The sequence below is a fragment of the Falco rusticolus genome, chromosome 7 (genome assembly GCF_015220075.1).
Source record: "Falco rusticolus isolate bFalRus1 chromosome 7, bFalRus1.pri, whole genome shotgun sequence".
In the NCBI taxonomy this organism is placed as follows: domain Eukaryota; kingdom Metazoa; phylum Chordata; class Aves; order Falconiformes; family Falconidae; genus Falco; species Falco rusticolus.
The window spans coordinates 52,065,993-52,088,835 of NC_051193.1; the positions used below are offsets into that span (position 1 = coordinate 52,065,993).

At 44.1% G+C, this 22,843-nt stretch overlaps 1 protein-coding gene across 8 annotated transcripts in view; it reads right to left on the minus strand.

The window, feature by feature from the left end:
* Positions 1–22,843, minus strand: part of SUSD6 (sushi domain containing 6) — a 100,515-nt gene that overhangs the window by 17,747 nt on the left and 59,925 nt on the right. The window lies entirely within an intron of this gene.

Sequence of the window (22,843 nt, forward strand, 5' to 3'; positions counted from 1 at the left end):
AAGGTTTACTCCATTTAACCGGTATTCTCAAGACTCAGAGGAAAAACACTCTACAAACAAAACCCACCCTCCTAATCTAACAAGATGAACATTTGTTCCCCTGACTAGTCTGGTTAAACCTGTCATGTCTCACGCCAACATGTCCTGCCTGGTGAGCAAACATCTTTGTGAAGCAGAACAAGTACAGAAGTACTAGAGGCCATGCTATTTACTTCATACTGTTCCCTATGAAACCTCTTCCTAACTTTCTTGTGCAGCCTTGACTCCCCTACAGTGGGATTTCTGTGGAGCTGCTTAAAAAAAATCCAAAAAGGTTTTCTTGCCTTAAAGTGTATCTTTTTGTCTCTTTTTCATACCCAGTCACACAGGAAGATTCCCTCCTGGTCACAGTCACTGTCTTTGCCTATTCACTCTCTTTCAAGTTGTGCTCCAGTGCATTCCACAGTGGCAAGGACTTCCCTGCCCAAATCTCCGGTTCTCCGAAACACCACTGTCTTTGTCTCAGCCAGGACTTGCCACTAGCTATAGAAGCAGCACATCCAGAAAAGCATCCAAAAATAAAAACAACATATCCCCATCCTCCAGTTACTTGTCCCTGCTACAGAGGCCTCCAGTTTTCAACTTGGATAATTCATGTGCGTGCATCACTCCAGTATAACAGAGAGAACTGCAAAAGCTATTACTAACTTCTCCCAAAAAGCCCCAAACTCTTTAAGTCACCCTTGAGATTAATCCTCCCTCTCTACTCCCCTCTTCAGCCTGGGTCCTGCCACAGTTAAGTGGGTGGTCTGAAACACCAGCTGCATCTGAAGCCTTCTGCAGAGACTGTACATTTTCAGCATCTCAGATGGGAGGTTCAGGTTTAATTAACACCATGCTGAAAACAAAAGAGGCATGTTCACCATTTCTCTCCAAGTTAGCATCCTGAACAGTCTCACAACAATAAGTTGGGGGGGGGGGGGGGGTTCAGTTGCTATTTTTTTGTAAAAATTCATACACAGGGCTTCATCTTTTTTACACGATGCTTTTTCACAATAAACATATGACAGCCTGACATAGCCGGCCAGCCAGCAGGCTACAAGTCCAAGTCAGAGACCAGCAATAACGCTCACTTTGGCTTCTAGAGGGCCTGGCAATTCTAGCAGAGTGCTGCCCCTGGATCCCACTCAGGGGTGACAGCGAACATTAGTTTTGCCTTTGGAAACAACTGAAAAAATTTGCTAGCAAGAGCTCTGGCCGTATTTGCCAACAGGAGAGAAGACGTCTCTTCGCAGAGCTTCAGCTCTTGCCAGCAGGGCAGTACCTGATCTCTCCACTAATCTCCTGGTTGTTTAGTAAGCCAGTAAGGAAACTATTTACTCCTCCCTTAGCCCAGTTCTTAGATCTCTTCCATTTATTGAATACACTCCCAGCCTCTATCACCGGTACTCAGAGAAGCATGAATGTGACCCAACCAGATAATAGTGTCACTACTGTCCTTAGCCACAGCAGCAGGGTAACCACCCAGAGTTGCCAAGCTGACTTAGCAGCTTCTTGAGCAACAAAGGCAACACACAGCCTCCCAGTGCTGCAGACAGACTACAGTGCCTCAGCTTACACATAACAGAACACACTGTCCAAGTTTTCATGCAAGTAATTTTTTTGTTGTTTTTAAACAGAGCTTTTCCTCCTGAAGAAGTGGTTGTCTTAAACTCTCCAACATTTGCTAGGGCAGGCCATATCCCTGCCTAGCATATGATGAACTCAAACCCCATTATATACCTACTGGAAGAAAAAACTAGAAAAGAGGCACCAAAACTAAAGGCAAAAATATAACTGGCATACACGCCATTTTCAACAGCAAGCACTTGTTTTATAAACCCTTCTCAAGTAGCAGACAGGAAATTCACTGCCCAAGTCAGCTGCTTTTCTCATGAGAACTTTACCACCTATGCCCTAAAGAGTCCGGACTAAAGGTAGTTTGCTGCCTTGAGAAGGAAAAAAAAATAAAAATCTATATATACACACCCACACCCCTGTTTGATTCAAAGATCATACAGCTACCCATCGGCCCCTCTAACCCAAGCCTTCTGCTGCATCACTCTCTTGGGGAACAGCAGAAGACCAGCATGGCTGCTGTGACACTGTGACTGCAGAACAAAAACTCCAAAGGCTCCTCTTTAGGTCAGGATTTTTTTCCTCTTAAACCAGGGACTTGAATCACATGTAACATTTCTTTCTGCCTGAGGCAGGACTGAGGTTTGGCTCCAGGAGTCTTCTGCAGAGAGGGAGATGACAGGGAGAACACCTGCCAGCTTTGTTTTCAGGGTGAAATCCAGACAGGCAACATCCTTGGTTTTCCTCTCTTCCCCTGTGCACACAAATCAGCCTATGAACAGCAGAAGCCACTTTTGGAAGCCCCTCAACAGCAATTTAGTTTTAGTAAGAAGCAAGTCGGTTATCATTTCACACCTTTTTTTAGACTAGTTAACGTCAACTAAATAGCATCTCTTACCAAAGCATAAACCACTTCCTAGGCAGCTGGTCTGCAGAGAAAAAGCACCTAGACAGGCTTTGATCGACAGTACTGCCTCTTCCCCACCCGCCCCTTCCTTCCTGTTGAGAAAGCAATGACAAGAGGATGCACTTTAGTGGGAGATGCAAAAGCATGCTCCAGCTGGTCAGAGTGCCAGCTCCATTTCTGAGTTTCAGGTTTCCAACTAGCGACGCTTACCTGGATACAAAAGCTTTCAGCACAGCAGTTTCCCACTATGCACCCTCTGCTTCTGCACTGCTCTCCCCAGTCCGAGCATTTGGGTTAATACTAATACTAGGCTAGGAAATGGCTTATCAAGTATTCCACAGATAAATGTCACTGCTTGTAACAGCAGGTCTGTGCCGAGCACAACGCGACTGGGGTTTCTCTTGGCTGCCTGGCTCTGAGCAGCACAGCAACGACCTGCTCTGGGAATCATATATGAGATTCTACCATCTACCAATATCCAGCATCTTGGGGACATTTGTGGGGGACATTTTTTAGCCCACATAATTAAATTCCAACAGAAATGTCTTCTGCAGTCATTAGAAAGATTAGTCCCTAGAGGACAGGTGGGTCCTTCCTGGTGGAGGTGAAGCATGCCCTGCTCCCCTTTCAGGGAGGTAAGAGCTGTTAGTGGGGATTTTTGCTTATTGCCCACAAGCATGCTAACCTGTGTATTTTAACTATACAAACACTGTAGCTGCAGGCACAACATCTGAAAAGGGACCCAAAACTGAACCTATCCTCTGCCAGCTGGAAACAGTTGAGAACTCTGTGTTTCTAGTGGGAGACAGCATTCACACCACAAAAGACAGACAACCAGATGTCCAGGTTTTCCACTGGTCTCATTTCTGGGGTGGAAATGGGGAGTGAAACCAGGAGAACAGATTTTGAATCTTCTCCTTTTCAGCACTCTGGATTTCTCTAGCACATGAGCAGATGGGTCATTTCCCAGAGGGACAAACCTGAGATGGCAGCTGCTGCCCGGGCCCAGTCACAACAGCTGAGGCTAAAGAACCTCTTTATATTTTACTTACAGGAGACAGAAGCCAATAAAAGACCTCCATTGTGAGCGCACACACTTCTTGCAGACCCTGCCCCTAAAATATTTTAAGCCTCCCTAAAAACACACTGCAAAACATAACCCTCTTTTGGGCTCTGTGTATTAAGCAGAGGACAAAGTCCACTGAAAAATAAGCTCTCTGTCTTTACTGGCTCCAGATGATGCTTACTCTGAAGTTAGTAACAGAAGAGCAAACTGAGCAGGACTAGAGCCTTTATAGGGAAATTACAGTTTCCCTAGCAAGGGCATACTCTGAAGAGGAGGCTTATTTTTCTTTATGTCATAATGGGGGTAAATGAGAAGAAACCAAAGCAAATAGATTTGTATATATAATCATATAGCTGTGCACTTATATAATTAGACATAAGCACTTACACTGTGTACAGTAACTGGCACCCCTCACACAGCCATCCCATATACACCAAAGCTGCTTTTTTCTCCCCCCCCCCTTCTGTTTTTCTTTTTCTTTTTCTTTTTTTCTCTTTCCAGGGCAGGGGAAGAAAAAGCAAGAAAGAAAAGACTCTAATTGCAGCCTTCCACCAATGCAGTCACCATCTGGTAACTCAAGAGACACATGGAGCCGAATTATCTTAATTAACATGTTACACAGTATTTAAAAAAACACTACGCTTATTAACACTCAGCTGTGATTAGCCAACCATGGAGGATGCCTGCCAGTGCAACACTAATTATGGGTCTTGTCTGTCTTTCTATTAGAAATATGATTATTTTTTTTCCAGTGGCTCATCTCTCTCCTAAAAAGAAAACCGTTGGCATCAAAGCTTGCTCTAAAATGCAAATTCTGTTTACATTCTACAAGAGTCAAAATGTTTAGGCTATAGGAAGTTGCCACCAGTAGTTTCAGAGTGCTACAGACTGTCTTGATATAAAACGTACTTCTCTCTGCCCCTTAGAAAGCTTTGCTTCAGTTAGACAGCTCCCCCTCTCACTGAAGTTTTAGCAGAAAAATACATTTTATGCCTTTAAGTTCTTTTCTCCCTCCAAAACAGGAGCACAGACTTTGCTGTATGCTAGGCAGGGAAAACCAAGACACAAAATCCAGGCATTGAACAAAACCCTTATCTGGGAAAGGAAGAATTTCGTAATGGAAAGCAGCAACCAAAACACAACTGCACTCCAGCAGCAGATCTGCCTCTAGAAGAGTGCTACTCGCTATGACAAATGCATTATTTCCCTGTATAGGCCCACCTGTAACGCACTTCCCTCAGATACATTCCCAAGGGATTCAGCCCGACTGGCTGCAAGACTAACACTGCCAAGTTTTTCAGACTTCGCTCTACATTATGTTTGCACAGGGCAGGCTGCAGTGGGGCTCTCATCCGCACCAGGCATTCTGGACATCAGGATAACACCAAATCCCAAGACAAAAACCTGCTACTTTTAAACAAAGCCAGAACTGAAAAAATTCATTCCAGAAACATTAACAAGGAGGGTAAAATAAACCAGGAAAAACTGCAGAAGTGCTTTTAAGATCTTCTGATAAAGCAATCATATTGTTGTGCGCACACACAAATAAAGTTGCTGTTGCTGATGTACGTGGAAGCTCATGCAGCTTGCTCAGGTCCAGTAAGAACGAAGGCCAGATGACTGGTACTTTACAGCACGCCACACTGCCAGGACAATATAAACAATTTTCATCTGGGCTGCAGCTGGAGCCAGCAGTACAGTGGCTGCAGAACAGCCAGTTCAATAATACAGAAACCTGCTCTCCCCCATGGGCACAGTACAGCTTTCCAAGTGGCACATGTTTCATTTGCTCTTGTTTTCCAAGGCTGCTTCCGGCCTCCCTGTGCCTTCTTCCAACCGCCCCATAATTACTTCCACATGTTTGGAGAAGCAAGTGCTGTAACAACACTTTGTACAATCTGCGGAGTCCCAAATTCTGCTTTTGAAACCCAAACCCACAGTCTTAAGTGGCACCCAGCTAGTTTTTTGAGTCTGTCCAACCCCCCCCCCCCCCCCTTCAAAAGTCTGGTTAAGAGAGTCCCCCTAAGGAAGTTGCATATGGGTTTTAGTTTGAAATTCAGATAATTAAGAAATATAAAGGGTCCAGAAGTGTTTGCTACACTGGGCAGAGGCAGCTAACACTCGTTAGGGGCCTCTCTTCCTCTCACTGGCAGTTCATCCAATACTAAATCTTACTTTATACTGCAACAAGGAGGAAATTAAGTAATCCTTTTGGTAACAAAGAACTATCAAAATAATCTGATATTCTTACAAAAAAGGAACAGGCAGCTGCACAGGAACTTACAACACCTACTGTGTAGAGGCAGGTTAGTGGAAGAGGTACTAGCATGGCATTTAACTTCAGTAACATCCACTGTCCTCAATTACTTGTGCTCATTTTAAACTTCAGCTTCACTCTTCACACAGCTTTCTCATCATGTCCCTGCCTGCCTCTTTCCAGAAATCTACAAAGCTAAAAATTAGTCTCAATTCAGAGGTAACCTGCACATTTACCCTGCTGTTGTCTTGGCTGTTCCTACCTGTGTTTTCAATTTGGATACAGCAATACCCCAAGGCTGTCTTTTTAGGATAAAAGCCTGATACACACTATGGGCTCTGGCTTCAGGAAGACCATCTGGCTCTTCAGCAAAAACAATGAGACACAATAGGAAAAAGCATAACTATCAGATGCTCACGATGATTTTGGCCATCAGGTTTTGATAGGACAGAGATGACTGATTTGTGATGACTGATTGTTCCTCTGTTGACACTACATGAGGACATAGGGGAAATACCTTCAGGGCACAGCACAGCAAATCTCATCTCTACCAGCAAGTGACAAGGGGTGGGCAGTTTAGCAGTGCCTCAGGAAGCTTAACTTACCTGTGGATCTCCATACGGCTACAGAACACTTCCACTCCCTAAACTTCAGCCTAGTACAGTAATCAGGTTCTTTTCTCCAATAAGGCCTTTAAAAGTTCTTGCTATGTCCACTTCTCAAAATATGCTTCTGTTGTGGGCTCCAGCATGGCCATTCAAGGCCTGGATGACACATCACTTGGCTGGTAACACTAACAGCAGTAGCAATCCATTGCTCTCCTTCCACTGCATGGTGGAACTCGGGCAGACACCACCAAGCTACACAACTACCAGCTCCCCCTTCCCCAAGGGGCCAGCTCACACCTACCTTCTAACCCCAGTTCTGCTATAGTTTGTTCTAAGACTTGACACAGATCATTGCACAGTCATGAATCTGCTCAAGAGCCAAGTCCTAAACTCCAAGGGGACATGCAAATATCCAAAGAAAGAAGTTTAGAACTTAGAAAGGAGCCCTGTTGTCTCATGTGTGCATGGAAAGATCCCCAACACTAGCCGAGTCGCTTTAAAGCTCTGCCTTGGTAGGCTGTCTTCACTAATGAGCCTTCCACAGCCAATTCATTTTTCATCCTTTCAGCAGCAGCAGCAGCTGTTGCCTCTGACTCAGTCTATCCAAAAAGTACTAATTTGGAAGTTTGGCTAAGGCTGACCTAGTAATGGCATGCACACAGGTGATCAACTTTGTGCTCAACATTATTCCACTTTCACCTATGTGGAAACTGAACTGGGAAGCTCGAAGCCCTCTGCAGCTCCCCTCTGCACTGCATCTACAGACAGCTTTGCTAGGGAAAGGGAAGGGCAGCAATCATGAAATTTCAATCTGATACAACACCACACACTGGAGAATGCTTTTTTATCCCACTATGCCATTTCTTTTCTGACCTCTGGCTCTGTTCAGGGCCATTGAACAGATCAGAATCTAGTATTTGCGCAGATTTGTTTATCATTTAAGAATGACTCATCCCTGTCATGGGACTTGTCAGAACAAGCACTCAAATTACCACTGGCTGGCCAAAATTGCAGAGAGTTATTAGTCCTCTCTCACTGGAAAGCCTCACTCAAGCACACTCTGTATTTTCACTCTAGATGTGGTTACATTAGCTGTAAGAATTAAGTCATCGTTTCTACCGGCTTTACAGGAGCTCAGCATTGCAAGCAACTTCTCTGCAGAGACTGGCAGGAAAACAAAAATAGCCCCAGCTGAACACTCAAGTCATCCTATTCAAAGTAGGAGACACCTCAGACTACAGTGACAGAAGCGTACCACGTGGCAAAGCTGGCTTTCCCAGAGACCACAAAGCCTTGGAGACTCCCAGTTGTGCTGCAAGTTCAACCATTCTCAGCTACTTTTTCTTGAACTGATAAGCTGATACAGACTCTGATAATTCAAAAGCTCCAAGACACAGATGAAGGTGAAGAACTAAGCTTCAAAGCAAAGTAAGTTTATTCCACTGAGAAGTGCTAGCTATGATACACCTTTCTGAATTGCCTAACACTAAGTGTGCTGGGCAATTTAAGAGCTAGCAAGGTGACAGCAGGAAAGGTGGCGTCAAACCTTGTATAACCTGCACTGAAAATTAACAGCTATTCCGTATGTGGTCTTCTCTGTTTACTGGCAACGCAAGTAACTGGCGAGTGGGTTTTGGTTTTGTTTTTTTTTTTTTTTGGAAAGAAGGGAGTTAACCCAGTGAAGCTGTCAGTAAGCTTGCTTCATGACTGGAGCATGACTAGCAAGAGGCATCAAGGTCTGGTGGGATGATGCTTCTACTTTGATTTACTAGTCACAGAAGACACTATCAAGTTCTGGCAGAACAGGCAGAATCCCACACATTCCACCCACTCAGATTCTGCTGGGGATCAAATGGCACATGGGAAGTAAATGGCAACTTAGTATAATCTTTACAAACACAGTGTATTAAAGAAGTTAGATTTTCAGCCACCTCCTTTGAGAAGACTATCTTGTTATACAGATGTAATAGCTTCAAAGTGTTCATTTTTGTACTTCCATCTTCCTAGTACCTACCAAAGCTCTAAGCAACTCAATAGATAGGAATTAGCTAATCGTCAAAAGCGTACCTAGCAGCAAACATGAAATCTGTCTTTCTAGCTTCTCATCCCAAACACCCACAGGGTAAACAAAGCCAAAACGAAACAAGCCAGGATTGGGAAACTGTTCAAAAAGCAAGCTCCTTCCACAGCTGGCAAGAAGTGTTCAGAAAAGATGTGAAGGACTTCTCACCCTTTGAAATACTACTTGCCCTCTGATACTTTCACTATAGCCACTGGAATCAAAACACAGGCAAGTCGAAATATCCAGCTGAAAAAGCATGTAATAAAAAAAAAATAAATAGGTTAGAGGTAGCAACTGCCAAGAGAGGACCCATTTGCAGCACTAGATGCCTGATAAAAAGATAAGAAAAGATGAAATACCATTCCTTCCATTTGACATAAAAAGTTTATAAAACATACAACCCAAAACCCAGCAGTATAACTGTTTTCAAAACAAAATCTTCAAGAAAGAGAACACATCTCCTCAAGAACTGCTAAACATCAGTCCGACCTCTTTGCACTTTGCTGCTTTTAAGCAAAAAGAAATAAAAGTCTACATATCCTTTGCTTCTTATTTATATTCCCTGGTAACCTAAACATGTTCTTTGTTCTTCAAGAACTAAAATACCAAGTTAAAACTTAAAAAAACCAAATCAAACACTCTCATAATGCTTTATTATGAAGTTGCTTTTGCTCTTCTCCTGGTGTTGCTGGAGCACAGCTGGCCTGACAGATGCTCAAGAGCCTTGGAGACACACAACTCCAGCTCCAACTTACTGCCACAGAGCCAGCCAAAACGTATCTCATCACTGACGTAGATGTTACGGAGGCCAAAATTTTGAAGCAGGAGGCACTGCAGCTTAGTAGGCTCAAAGGACCCCAGCCCAGAGACACGCTCCATCAACAGCTAACCTGAGGTTTTGCCTCCCTGCCTCACCTTCCCTCTTCAGAGCTTTCCTGCCTGCCTTTATGAATATATAGTTTCAAGTAGTCTGGAAAGTGCAATACAATCACTTAAGGGTTCTTGTCACCACTGTAATTAATTTCAATGACAAAAATTTACAGATTAATTTAAATGCTTTAATATTTGTGTCTCTTCCTACACAAGGAAAGCCAATCCAGATGTAGGATTTCATAGTTCAGTAGTTCTTCCACACAGGTGTCTCTGTCCAGGAATTTACTTCAACCTTTATTGCCATAAACAGGACTAACACATAGCTAGGGACACATATGCTGCATTACCACCTTGCAGAGTTACTGTCTGGTTTTAACTCAACAACATTCCTTTTGTGCCAGCTGGCTTTTTATATTATTTGTGACATTTCATTAAGTTTCATTTATTGTTTTGAGGCACTTGCTGTTCAGGTCTCAAGTGGCTTCCTTCAGCTACATCTTATCTACACAGCATCATCAGTCATGTCAGAGCAGTTCTTGCTAAACCAGCACAAGAATTTCTCAGGGCAACACAGGATAACAACAGTGTGAAAATACTTGAGCTTTGGCTGCATAAAGTACCCAGTATCACACCACAACAATAGCATTTTACCTGGATCACTCTACTTTGACAGGCCCCGCTGGAATGATACCATTATAATTTCCTGCCAGCCAGACCATGGGGTCTAGAACATTGCATTATTGGAGAGAGATTGTTCCAGGCCAGGTTCTTCCAGACAACTTGGTTGGTTTGCAGATGTTGTTACAAAACCCTATTTCCTTGAATGCCACAAGAACCAAAACAACATGAAACGATTTTCATTACTGTTGTCCTACACATTTTCCAGCCAGCATTCATAGCATCAAGTTGGAGAAATTTCAGGTCCCTCTTCACCTTCTTACAGTTTTGCCTCCTCCTTTCTAAAGTCCTACTGCTCCTCCTCACAGCCATCTTCCAAACATGAATGAGAAAATTCCTGCTCAGCTCCAGCATCCCCTCACATCAGACAATAAGCTCAACTGTTCTAACTACCTAGCTCCATAACAGAGATGGAGCTGTTAGCTGGGATTTCGGGGTGTATTGTTTTAGTTTGGGTGTTGTTGTTTCGCATTTTGGGTTGTTTTTGTTAAGCACTTGCCTCCAAGAACAGTTTTTGCACATTTCAGCAAAATTCAAGTAAAAATGTTAGTGGATAATAGCAGTATTCACTACATTACTACTTGTTCCTTTTTGTTTAAATTGTCAATCCAGCAGGACATCATCTCAACCTTGGTTTCAAGAGCTGCAGAACTATCTTATCTTCACTGGGAGAGACAGATGACTTATCAGAATGAAATGCTAGCTTTACACTATAAAATGTCACAATAGCAACTCAATTCTCTGATACTCTGAGAAACAGGATGAGGAAGGCCAGATGATTTCAAAAGACAAATAGCGGTTTAAAAGGAAGATTTATTTATTTATAGGTTCATAATTCCCTAGAACATAAAAATCCCTTCCACTACTCTACTCTGGCCAACACAGAATACACACATACATATATACACTAATCTAGCAGACAGATTTCACAACCATCTTCTTCTGACTCAGGCTTTGGAAGGGAAACATTAAGCAAGAGCAACCAAGACAGTAGGAGAAGTTACAGCCCATCAGCTAAAAACAACATCATCTTTCCCAAATCATGCAAGAACAAAGCAGTTTCAAAGAATCCCCTACACAGAAAAAGCACATTTCAGATGCTCCCCAGGGAAGAATGCAGTAGAGGAAGCTGTCGGAGCATGCCTGAATGCCACAGAAAGTGCTCCGCTGGGCGCAAACGGGAAAATTCATGAGCGTTCCCAGCTTCTGCAGAGCTGGGGCCGGAGCTTGGAGGAATGCTGAGAACACCCTGGGGAGCCCTCACACAGCTGGACCCAAATCTGCCTTCCACGTCATCACACAAATGCACGTGGTAGAAAGCAAGCATCCAAATCCCAGCTCTTTCCCAGTATCAGTGCTCCCATCTAGTATCCCCTTAACCTAGCAAATAAAAGAAGTAAAAGCAGCAGCATCTTCCCCCCCCCCCCCACTAAGAGTGTTTACACTATCAAAAGCTTAAACTAGGGGAGGGCAGAAGTTAAACTATTCTTTTTCTCTGTGTTCTCTCACCAGAGGCCTCAGCATTAAAACCACTGCCAGGGTAAACTTTCTGCAGCTACATTTCCCAAGCCTTACAGATCCAGCTGCCGAACCTGGCTTACACACACCTTCCCAGACCTCACTAGGTTCTGCCCATCAAACCTGGCTTCAGCCAGGTATCTACAGGTCCTGGGCATGGACTCAGCAAGCCCCATTCCTGTGAGAAGGCAGCTCACAAGCAGATCACCTGACACATTCAAGAAAAATGCAACATCCACAAGATCCTTCAACACATTGGGCACCCCACACCCTAAAAGCTGACTCCATGCATGTTCCCAAGTCACTTTTTCAGGGAGCTGAAGAAAGCACCCCTTGCATGGGGCTCCCCAGACAGAGGGTTCAATTCAGGCTCAGTTAGTTCTGAGGCACTAGACACCCACACAAGGCTGGTAGGTACAACCTCAGGAGCCCTGTGCCCTTCCAGAAAGGCAGGTGAAGGGCAGGGTAGATGTGCAGACCACTGACTCCAGCCCACACTCAGTCACCATCTGACCACTACTTCCCACACTAAATGATTCAGCATCCCTACTGCCATTTGTAGACCATCACCCAGCCTCACCCTCTATGTCTCCTACAGAATTCAGGTTCTCTCTACTCTCCATGAACTCCCTGAACTGCAGAGTCTCTCCTCCTCATTTAAATAGATGATTCACAAGTTAATGCTTGCTTTTTTTTTTTTCTCCCCTGCAGCAGATAGCAAATTTTTCCCACTGCACCCTTTAGACCTCAGTTCAATAGAGAGGCAATAAACCACTAAGTGTTACAGCCAGATGGAGTTTACCAGTTGTCACAAATGAAGACTCCAGACAAAGTGAAAATAAACAGTACACATAGACAGCGCCCCTATACCAACTGTTTCCAAGATGTAGTAATTCTATGCCAGGCCATTCTATGCCATGATGTCCCTTCAGCTGCTCAGGGGAGCTCAGTCTACCAGAAGGTTTGGTAAAAGTGTCCAGACAGCACTTAGAGGTTTCTTGGTAGTGAAGTGAAAGTCTCCTATCCTTTGAGATCCATTTACTGTATGGTTCAACCTCTTGCCAGTTAGTGAAGTTTCTCACACAAAGGAAATTGAAGACCCAAAGAAATCATGCTAAAAATAGCAGAAATGCTGCCCCCCAGAGAGATGCACTTGGGAACTCTCCCAACTGTGCATGCAGACTCCTTGAGAACACTTAAATAACAGACACGGATGTCTTATGTCTGAAAACTAGTGGGTCAAAACAGCACGGAAGTTATTTTGATGCTAATAAATTAGCATCCAGACTGTAACACAAAGTTCCAGAGAAAAGACAGGAGTCTGTTTACTAAACCTATCAGTTACTGGTCTGTAACTGATCTCTTTTTCACACTAACATAAAGCATTTCAGAGAACAGGACACGCATTTAATCAGGAAGAATAAGCATTACAGGGGTAATAATGTAGACAGAAATCTGAGAGCTCCAAACCCAAACTTGATCACTTTGGTCAAGTTCACTGGGAACATATGGTGTCTTGAACATACACCATCTAGGAAGACCGGATCAACAGCAGGTGTTACAAAGCCATTCCGATAAAGACAGAAACAGTATCTCCTTTACCCAGACTTTTCCTGGTTTTGTTCATTTGTTTCCCAATCTCCTGCATATGATTGGATAAAATGGGATTTGAAGGCTCTCAGGGGAAGGAAATAACAGAAACCCCACTGTCTTAGCAGTAAGGCAACAGGCACTGCAGAGCCGTGTTTAGCAGGCAGCAGGGAGCTATGAGGACAAGAGACAGTATAACAATTCCACAGCCCCTTCTTTCAAACTTATGGTAATTTTGCCTTCTTCCAATCTCCTCCACCCCCACACAATTTGCTCAGCATGTGAGATTTACTCCCTCTCACCAGATATATCCCATCGAGCACAGACACTGTTAGAACTTTCTTACCATTGCCAGCACAATTATAGTCAAAGACTGTCCAAAGGCTGTTGCATTCAATTTCACAGTGCTGATCACGTTAGGCAGCCTGCAGTGCCATCCTTTATTCTGCCCCTTGTCCACCCCTGCCTTTTCTATTCACTTTTTAGAAAAGGCTACTTTAGCCACACTTAAGATCTAGGAGACCACTCGTAAGAACAGCTATATTCTGGTAGCTGACATGAAGAACAGGGGACAATACTTTTAGGAGACAGCTTCAGCCTCAGTGGAAAGCAGCTCAAGTTTGGAACAGAAGGGAGAAGCATTAGGAGTATCTACTTTCCAACTGGACTTCCTCATAATAATTTATATCTTTCATCAGGGTATTAATGAAATAGTGGACAGCCCAATCAAAACAGAGTTCCTCTGTGTCCCCTCCTCCCAAACCACTGCTCCCTGGTCAGAGCACTCAACTTGATTTTGACTACACATCCTTCAGCTAACACCACATTCCCTCCACGCATGCACACAAGAGCCTTCTAAAACCTCACGAGGATTTTATATTAGGATGAAAGTACAAAAAGCCCTTTTCCAAAACCTCTGGATTAGATCGCTTGACCAAGTAGCCAGGGATTTCAAAGCTACCATTTCCAAAATACACGTTAAGAGCAGCAATGTCAAGAAACAGACTTCCATTCTCCCAAAGGGTTACTCAGTGACAAACCTTAGAATAGGTTCTCAGTTCTTAAACTGATACTACAGTTGTGCAAAAGGCCATTTTGTGGCTAACACCATTATACTGTATCAAATCTCACCAGAAATAAAGGTGACTTCCCAAGAGTAGAAACATCTTTTAACATCTGGAAAACTAGGGTGTTCCTCAAAAGACAGACCCACTGCTCTTCTCCATTCTCCTTTTCTTGGTATCTTGCCTGACGACAAAGAGAGCAAAGGCTTCCCAAACACTGGGAAAAGCCACCTGGATTAAAACACTGGACTTCTTTCCCCCCATTTTTCTTCCCAGTTGGTATGGCTTCGTTAATAAGGTGGATGGAGGTGTCTATCTTACATTAAATGCCATGATCTACTTTCACAGCCCTACACCCAGAAGAATCAGAACTTAAAGCCATGAATGCAAATCACAGCAGCCTAGTTATTGCACGTCAAGGCTGTCAGTGTCACAATCTCTGGGTGGAAGAGACAGTCAGACAACTGACATTTACTCTTTAGCTCACAGTGTAAACAGAAACCAAGTCACAATCTCTTCTGCTGCCACAGGACACTCATCCCACACTACCCTGCAACAACTACACTGCCAGGCCCAGTGTCCCTTCTGCAGTAATTCCACAGAGAAGAGCGAGCTACCCAACCGCCCCTATGTTTTCCTCTCAATAGCTGTGGTTTTAGAAGTTACCCCTTCCTGCTCCTCTTAAACTCCTCATCAGCGATGGAAGTCACTCTGGTGTGTAGAACACACTCCAACAAGAGCATTCCTCCATAACAGAGGGGGTTTGTAATCACATACTTTCTTATTCAGGGGCACATACCTCTGCCAATTACAGAAACTGCTTGCACTGGAAACCAAAAACATGTTTAAAGCTCCATTTTAGCACCATTAAAGCAATTTGAAAGTGAGAAGCTGTCATTACGTGGCAGGCAGAACTACACAGACTATTATGTATTCTGAAGACCACTGCTTGGAAACTTCTAATCCCAGTCTAACACATTTACTGGCAACAGATTTCCAGTCTAGACTCTGCAAAAAGCTCCCAGAAAAGCAGGCTTTCCATAATGCTCCATTCCAAGAGGAGGTCATGTGGCTGCAGGTACAAAATTAGGACATATTAAGGGACCTGGCACTCTTCAGTAAGAATGGTTGAAAACATTCAAAACCAAGGCTCACAGCAACGGGACCATAACGTGAAAAACCTCTTGAGCCATCACAAGCTACTAGACTGAAGTGATTTCCTTCTAAAAGCACAAAACACCTGCACAGATAGAACTACGTTGTAGTCAAAGAGATCTCCAGGGCTGCAGCAGCCCATAGGAACAGGAAGGATGGTTTTGCAAGAGGTGTTCCTAGGACAAGTATGAACAGCCACGTCTGTCATACAGCATCTGTACTGGCTCCAGTCAGGGGACATGCTTGTTCCACAGTTGAGTACCTGATGAGACTGACCAAAACATGGCACGTTGCTTTCAAATGCTCTTCTTGATGACCTAACAAAAAGGATCACTAAGAAAACCACAAGAAAACATTTCACCATTGCTGCATAAAACTGCTTTATTCAGCATACTATTTTCTTAGAAATCATGCCCTGGGGAGCCCTCACACCGGGGCTCATGCTAATGCTGAAGATAATAGAAGACCCTGTTGTTACTGTGCAAACTGGGAACACGGAAGCATCTTTCCAGGTAGAACTGCTGCTAGAGAATTAAGCTTCTCTACATCAGTATTCAGAGCTCAGCCAGCTCTGGCAATGTGTCTGTTCTCATCGTAGAATGGGACAAGCTGGAAATATGAAGCTCTCTTGTACTGCTGGTAGACTTTTAGTACAGATAATTAGCATTGTCCGGGGGTACATGCTCACCAAGGGGAAATGAAAAGGCATATGACTCCACCCTGCCTTCCTGAAACAACTCAGAGTGGGCTGCCATCACTGCAAATTAAGGGAATGGATTTATGCCTTCTTCCGAACGCTGCCTCAGTCTGCTTACTAGTCAAGTAACCTTTGGAGAAGGCTAGCTTCAGTCTCTCTTTATGGATTTCCAGACGCTGCACAGAGTAATCTCATGTTACTCAGTCATGATGGGAATTTTGCAGCTCTCCTTCAGCACTGTATTGCCTGCAAATCTAAGCAGCAGGATGCCAAGTCCCTCCTTCAGACTGTTAAAACACACGGGGCAAAATTTTCAGCAGTGCTTGCATGACTTGAGACATCCTCTCCCAACTGATTACCAGTGGGACACAAGCACTCTGGAAAATTCTATTTGATGGTAAATGTATCTGACACGAGCATCATCCCGCCAGATATCTTCCCTAATTTAAAGAAGATGCAATGCTATTTTTCTTTGCTATTTACTTGCTTAGCTGTCATATCACGTTATAAAGACCAGTTTAAGCTGACAAAAGAGCAAACAATTTAGCCAAAACTAAACTATACCATGAAGAAGGGAGGAATTTATGACACAAGCTTTATCATACAAAAATCCTTTTCTGGCATTCTGCACCATCTTCCCTCTCCCACCTCATGCACTCTTGCTGCTTGTTACACAGAATTCCATTACTCTGCTCAGCCATTTCCTTTCCATATTTGTCTCTATTTTATGCTGACAGGAACAAAAGAAAGGACAACTTTATTGTAAGGATCTATTTGAAACTCAGTATCTCACTTGCTTCTCTGCATTTAGAATTGTGTTTTCGTGCCCTGGTTTCTCCCCTCCTAGTACATCAGAGGCATATTAATTCAGTCCTCTTAAACATCTATGGACAAAAAGTACTTGCAGTGGGAGATATAGCAGTTAAGTTCTTACATCTTCAATTATTTTTACTGAATTGCCCATTCTTTTAAAATTTGCAGTCTTGTTAAAAGTACATTTGAAAAAAAGCTCACAAGTTTGCTACTAGCTATTTCCAAGTAATTAAATTCATTAATCCAAACAGGGAGTAAGGGAAATAAACCTACTTTCTCCTTCATGAATTTTTTCCTCTCCTCTTACTCCATAATAATTATAAATGCTCTTATCCCACTAAATATTATGACCAGCACTTATTAATTCTATTTTTTGCTGCCCTTATCTTTCTCTTGCAAGCCTTAAAACAGTAATTGCCCTGAAATTGGAGAGAATGACAGAGGATTCCCCCCCTCAAGTAAACCTAAAATTTCATCAGCCCTCCAGAAACCAGGCCGTTTGTTGTTTCCTGCATTCTTTAGTTCTTAGCTTTTTAGTTCACAGCATTCACATTTAATTTTTTCTCTAGCCTACTTCCACTACCATACTGAATATTTCATTTCTACCACCACTACCAGAAAAGACAAAAGTTTCGAAAAGAGGATGCAGAAACTCAACACATCCCAAAGCCAGCCACACAAATATGCACAGTAGCTAAGTTTAACTGCAAATTCAAAAGCCTGTGCAACCAGAGCTGGTTGCACAATGACTCAGTGACTAACCTCCCAAGGAGACAGCTGGCAGATTTGCATAGCTGTGTCTGCTGGCACATTTGCAGAAACAGAAAAAAGACGAGAATGACCACAGTGACTTGTGGCTCTGCCACCCTGTGCTTTCTGTCCAGCTTACCTCAGGCACAGGGCATCCAAAAAGCTCCACCTTCACTCAGTGAAGGTTCAGTTGAGCATCTAATGTTTAAGACACTCCACCCTTGCTGAAGTTTATAGACAGTTGTGCTCTACAGAAATAAGCAGATTACTATAGGCCTGGAGACTGGCAGTTTGAAATACATTGAAATAAGCACACACACCTCGTCAGCAGCCACCACACTCCTGGAAGGCCTTCTGCAGCTCCTGTTTTCACATGGAGAAGTTACATGCCTCCCTTCCTGGGCACAGTAAGTACCCTGGGCAGTGTTTACAGAAGAAACTACTTTTGCTCCTCCTTGAGGCCCTGAGGAACAGCTTACCTATGGCCCAGGCCTGCCATCTCTCTCAGGAAGAGCTACCAGTTCTTCCCACTGGTCTCTGGCTGTTTGTCCCTACGCAGGAGCTGTGACTCACCGCAGGAAACCCTGCTCATGGCTGCTCCCAGCAGCACCCAGAGCAAGGGACAGCCATGACTCGGGCCAGCACAGCTTTGCAAAACCACTTGAACTATGCCCTACAGGAACACACAAGAGAAGTCCTTGTAGGGGCACACTTAAACCTATGCATACAACAATGCCTCTTCAAAACACACCTTTCCTTTCTTATTCAACAGTTCAATACAGACAGCTCTAGCAACACTGCTCAGGACAAGGCTCCAGGCGACCACAGCATCTTCTGCTACACAACCTCCAACTGTGCTCACAGAGTCAAGCCACGGGGCTCCTGTTTTGGACACTGTGGGTCAGCTGATTTTAGGGCCCACACAGGGTTCAAGAGGTTGCACAAAGTACTCTTGCCTCTCTCTGGCAGGCAAACAAGACAATTCCCTTTGTTCTCTTGCCCCAGGGACCAGATGACCAGCCTGCTTGGCCTAACCCATCATTTCAACAGCTAATGGAACCAGAGAGGAAAGAACAACTGCAGGAATTTTCCGCTAGAGCCCAGCATATGTAAGGCCTTAATGCAAGTTTCTAGCACAGGTAACACTGGAAAGGGGAAGTGAACTCGGTGAAAAATGAAGAGCAACTGAACACAGATCCACTGTGAGGGTAATGCAAGAGAGTTGCAAGAGACAGGAGTTAAATTTCACTACAGAAATTTTTATTTTTAAACAGGACATTATAAAAATAAAATCAATTTCCCAAGGAAACACCCTGAAATCTTGTACCTGGGCACAGAAAGTCTTCTTCGGTACCAGAAATGTGGAAGGCAGACAGTTAATAGGATGCGTGTGCTGCCCATTTCCTTTGGTTGAAATACATGAGACAAACTAGTATAATTACCTTAACCTCTTCCTGTAAACATGACTTCAGGATACGTCTCTAGCATAGTTATGATCCCAATACAGACCCTTTAATTTTACTTTTCCATTGGAAAATTCTCAGTCACTCCAAATCAGCAAGAACGAACGTTACCAGCAACAATTTCACATCTACCAGCCCACATTTAGGGCAATAAACAGCCAGCTTCCTCGCAACAGCAGCAACCCACTTTTAACATGGTGTGGTCACCTTCAACAACCCTTCAGGATCCACATGCAGGGAAAAAGCAGAGATAGCCAGAAAGCAGCTTTTCAAACAACAGCCAAAATACCCTCCCCTCAGAACCTGGGGGCTGTGGTAATCCCCTTTTTGAAATGCTAATGTCATTACAACCATAGCACCAGAAGACAAGCAGTCGGGCCTGGGTGACAGAGCCTTTGCTGTGCCCTTACACAGACGATTTAAGCTGGGCCTTTTGTAACCCTCCTCCCCAAAGCTCCCTGCTCGGCATCATGCTTGACAGGAGCTGCAGCTGCCATCTGACCCTCCTGAGGAGTAGGGGTGGAAAGATCAAGCTGATGAATTCATGCATGCGGGGCAGGGGCCGGGGGCACAGCAGCCGTATGCTGTGGCCTTGTGTTCTCCAAACGTGCATGTGAGGACAAAGATGGGCTCGGGGAAGACTTGATAAAAGGCAAAGCAAAAGGTCCCCAACTGTTCTCTTGCTACTGCTAAACAATTGCACGACAGTAAAAATCATTACAGCTAGTCATTAAACCAGACACAACAGATACTGGTGTAGGGGCTCACAGCTCAAAGAAACAAATCAACATAAATACATCTATCCTCACAGCCCCTGGAACCAGCTCAGCCTCGGGCAGGAATCTCTCCCATGGAGAAAGCTACTCCAAAGGCACGAAAAGCAGGCAACTTCCCTGCAAAAGCAACTGTAACTAATTGCCATGGGGTGATCCGAGACCAGACCAGACACTATGAGTTTCATCCTGCCACCACGCGATATGTAACAACTGGCAGATGGTTACCAGAGTGCTTTCTAGTTTTGTTTTCAATTTAGTGTTCAGTTTTCATTGCCTCTGACACCGGTCAGGGAATCACCAGGGAATAACCCACTTCAAGTAATGATTCTGTTTTAAATACTACAGAATTCACTGGAAAAAGTGTTTCCTACAACTTACCATTTCCTACCATCTTCCAGAGAGCCTCCCACTACAGGAGAAAAGGGAGACCACCGCAACAGCTAAGTAGTAAATCAAACTAAGTTTTACACCAGGTGAAATACAGGTTAACTGGAAAAGCAAGCTACAGGCTGAAACAATACTTGCTATTCACAAACACTGCTTTGTTGACAGTGATTCTCACTTCACTGTGAGATTGGGTGAAGCTACTCTAATACCACTGAAATAATACATAAGAGCCCCAAATCCCACTGCTGGAAAAGAAACGGGAACTATTTCATCTTTAAAGTCCAGTCATTCCGCTGCTGCTTGGGTGTTTGAACTATCTATGTATTAGTATCTGTATTTAATGAGGACAGCCTCTGTCACCACAGAAAGAAGAAAGGTGGCAGACCACTCTGGAAAGGGAGGTGTGTTTGGTTTTGTCTGTGCAGGGTGCTCACCGGCAAGCACCTTTGAAATGGTGCCACCGACCCCAAATCATTTTAAAATAAAAAACACAAAAAGCTTTAGTTCTGCAGGTACCCTCCCTTGGTGCTACTAACCAACCAGGGTCAGGAGAAAGATTTCCTCCATTTAAAACAACTGGTTAACATTCAGCAGATGGAAACAGACTTAGTGATAGATGCTTCCCTGCTGTCACAGGATGCAGAACAGACATTCATTTTCATCCTCTCAAATCTCTCCATGGCACCTGATGTAGCCAAACATGAAATACTCCTGACCTGCCTCAGACAAGTGGCAGGTGGCCAGAGGTATGTGGTAAAATGGTTAAGTCTTTGCCTCACCCTGATGGTGGTCAGAGAATAAATCTCTTCACAACACCTGTAGTTAGAAGCTTCTACCAGTCTCTCAGTTTTACTGACAGCAAGAATCAAGGATGCTAAAAGCAGCCTTACCTGTGTACTGAATGACAGGCTGCAACATCTCCTTCCCCCCATGCAGTCATACTACTGCCCGTCCAGGGACTGATCCCAACCATGGGATCAGCTCATGACTAGAAAAAGCTGGGTAAAGTGGGACCAAACATGACCAAGGCAACACTGACAGGAAAAAAAAATAAAAAAACCCCCCACCCAACAGTGCTCTGAGAAGGTGCTTCAGCTCCGAGGAGTCTCCACAGCTGGAGGCACATGCCAAGAGGTAGTGAGTTCTCCAGGGTGCTAAAAGGAGGCAGAACTTCTCAGAGAGGCAAACCCCTTCCAGCACAGCACCCACACTGCACTTCAAGTGTGTACGCCCACCAGAGACATCTCCTTATGCCAGCAGACAGTGATCTTGGCCACCACTGCATAGACCTCCTCTTCCACGTGGCAGAAGTGCACTAACAGTGCCTGACTGCCAGTCTTGTGATAACGCCTCAAGACCAAACCTGCCAACTGCGTTTCACTGCTGCTTCAGTGATCCAAAATTGAACAAGGATCCTGTACCAATAGAGCGCTCAGCTCTCCCAGCACTGTGTATCTCCCCCAACTACTCCAAAAGTGGAGTCTGACTTACTAAATGCCATGGAGGGAACAGCCACTAAAGCACAAACTGTCAACTTAAAGAGAATGTTTAAGTATGAGAAGTAAATATACACAGATTCAAAGTGGCAAGACCTAAAGGTTAAAACTATGCTAGCTCAAGGACATCACATTTCTGTATCACAGCAAGACCTACTTCTGCTTTGGGCTACTGACTAACTTGTTGGCAAAGCGGAGGACTAAATGAATACAACTGGAAAAACAAACTTGCTACCTTCACCTGCCCTAACCCACTCTGACATAACTTCATTCCACTCACAGTGACACACAGACCCCACCTGGAAAACATCACCATCAGCAGGGACTGAAACCCTGGACCCTTGCCAACACCAAGGTATACCAGCTTTAATAGGTTTATCTTGTTTACAGGAAGGGCTTCCCTACAGTGGGTGTAGCAGCCAAATAAATGCAGGACGGTGGAGAAGAGCAAAGCAGCTGTTAACTATATACCTGAACACAAACTAAAAAAAGCAGAACTGTCACAGAAAGTCACGGGTATTTCTCTAAACACGGCAGCAACTTCCACTTCAAGTTCCTCCCTATGTCTTGTTTCACATGCAGTTTCCATATGGTCTCTCACAGTTCCCCCGCCCCAGATCCTGAGCCAGGATGTTAGAGCACTTGTAGGCAGACACAGCCAGTGCTCCAGCAGCTGGCATATTCACCCTGCTCTGCTCCTGCCTTGAGGGGATTCATGCCTTGAAGCTTCAGTCCCTGGAGCGCATACACTTTGTAACCCTCAAATTCTTAATCTGTCAGTGTCTCATTAGTCAGTCCTGTCACATATAGAAAAGCCTCAAAAGCCTGATGCTGTAAAGGCATATCCTGCATCCTCCTGCATTAAGACACTCTTACCTAACCATTAAAAAACCCCAAACCCACACACATTTTTCTGCTAGAGTCCTCCCTCCCAAGGCCATTACTGTTCTCAACCATTCTAATCTGCTTACATAACTAAAGCACTGCCTTCGTTCAGGACTTACACTACTTAACCACCAAGCCACTAATTGGCTTTTTAAACCACCAGGATCTTTTTCACAACTCCATCTGTGGAAACCTTCACCCT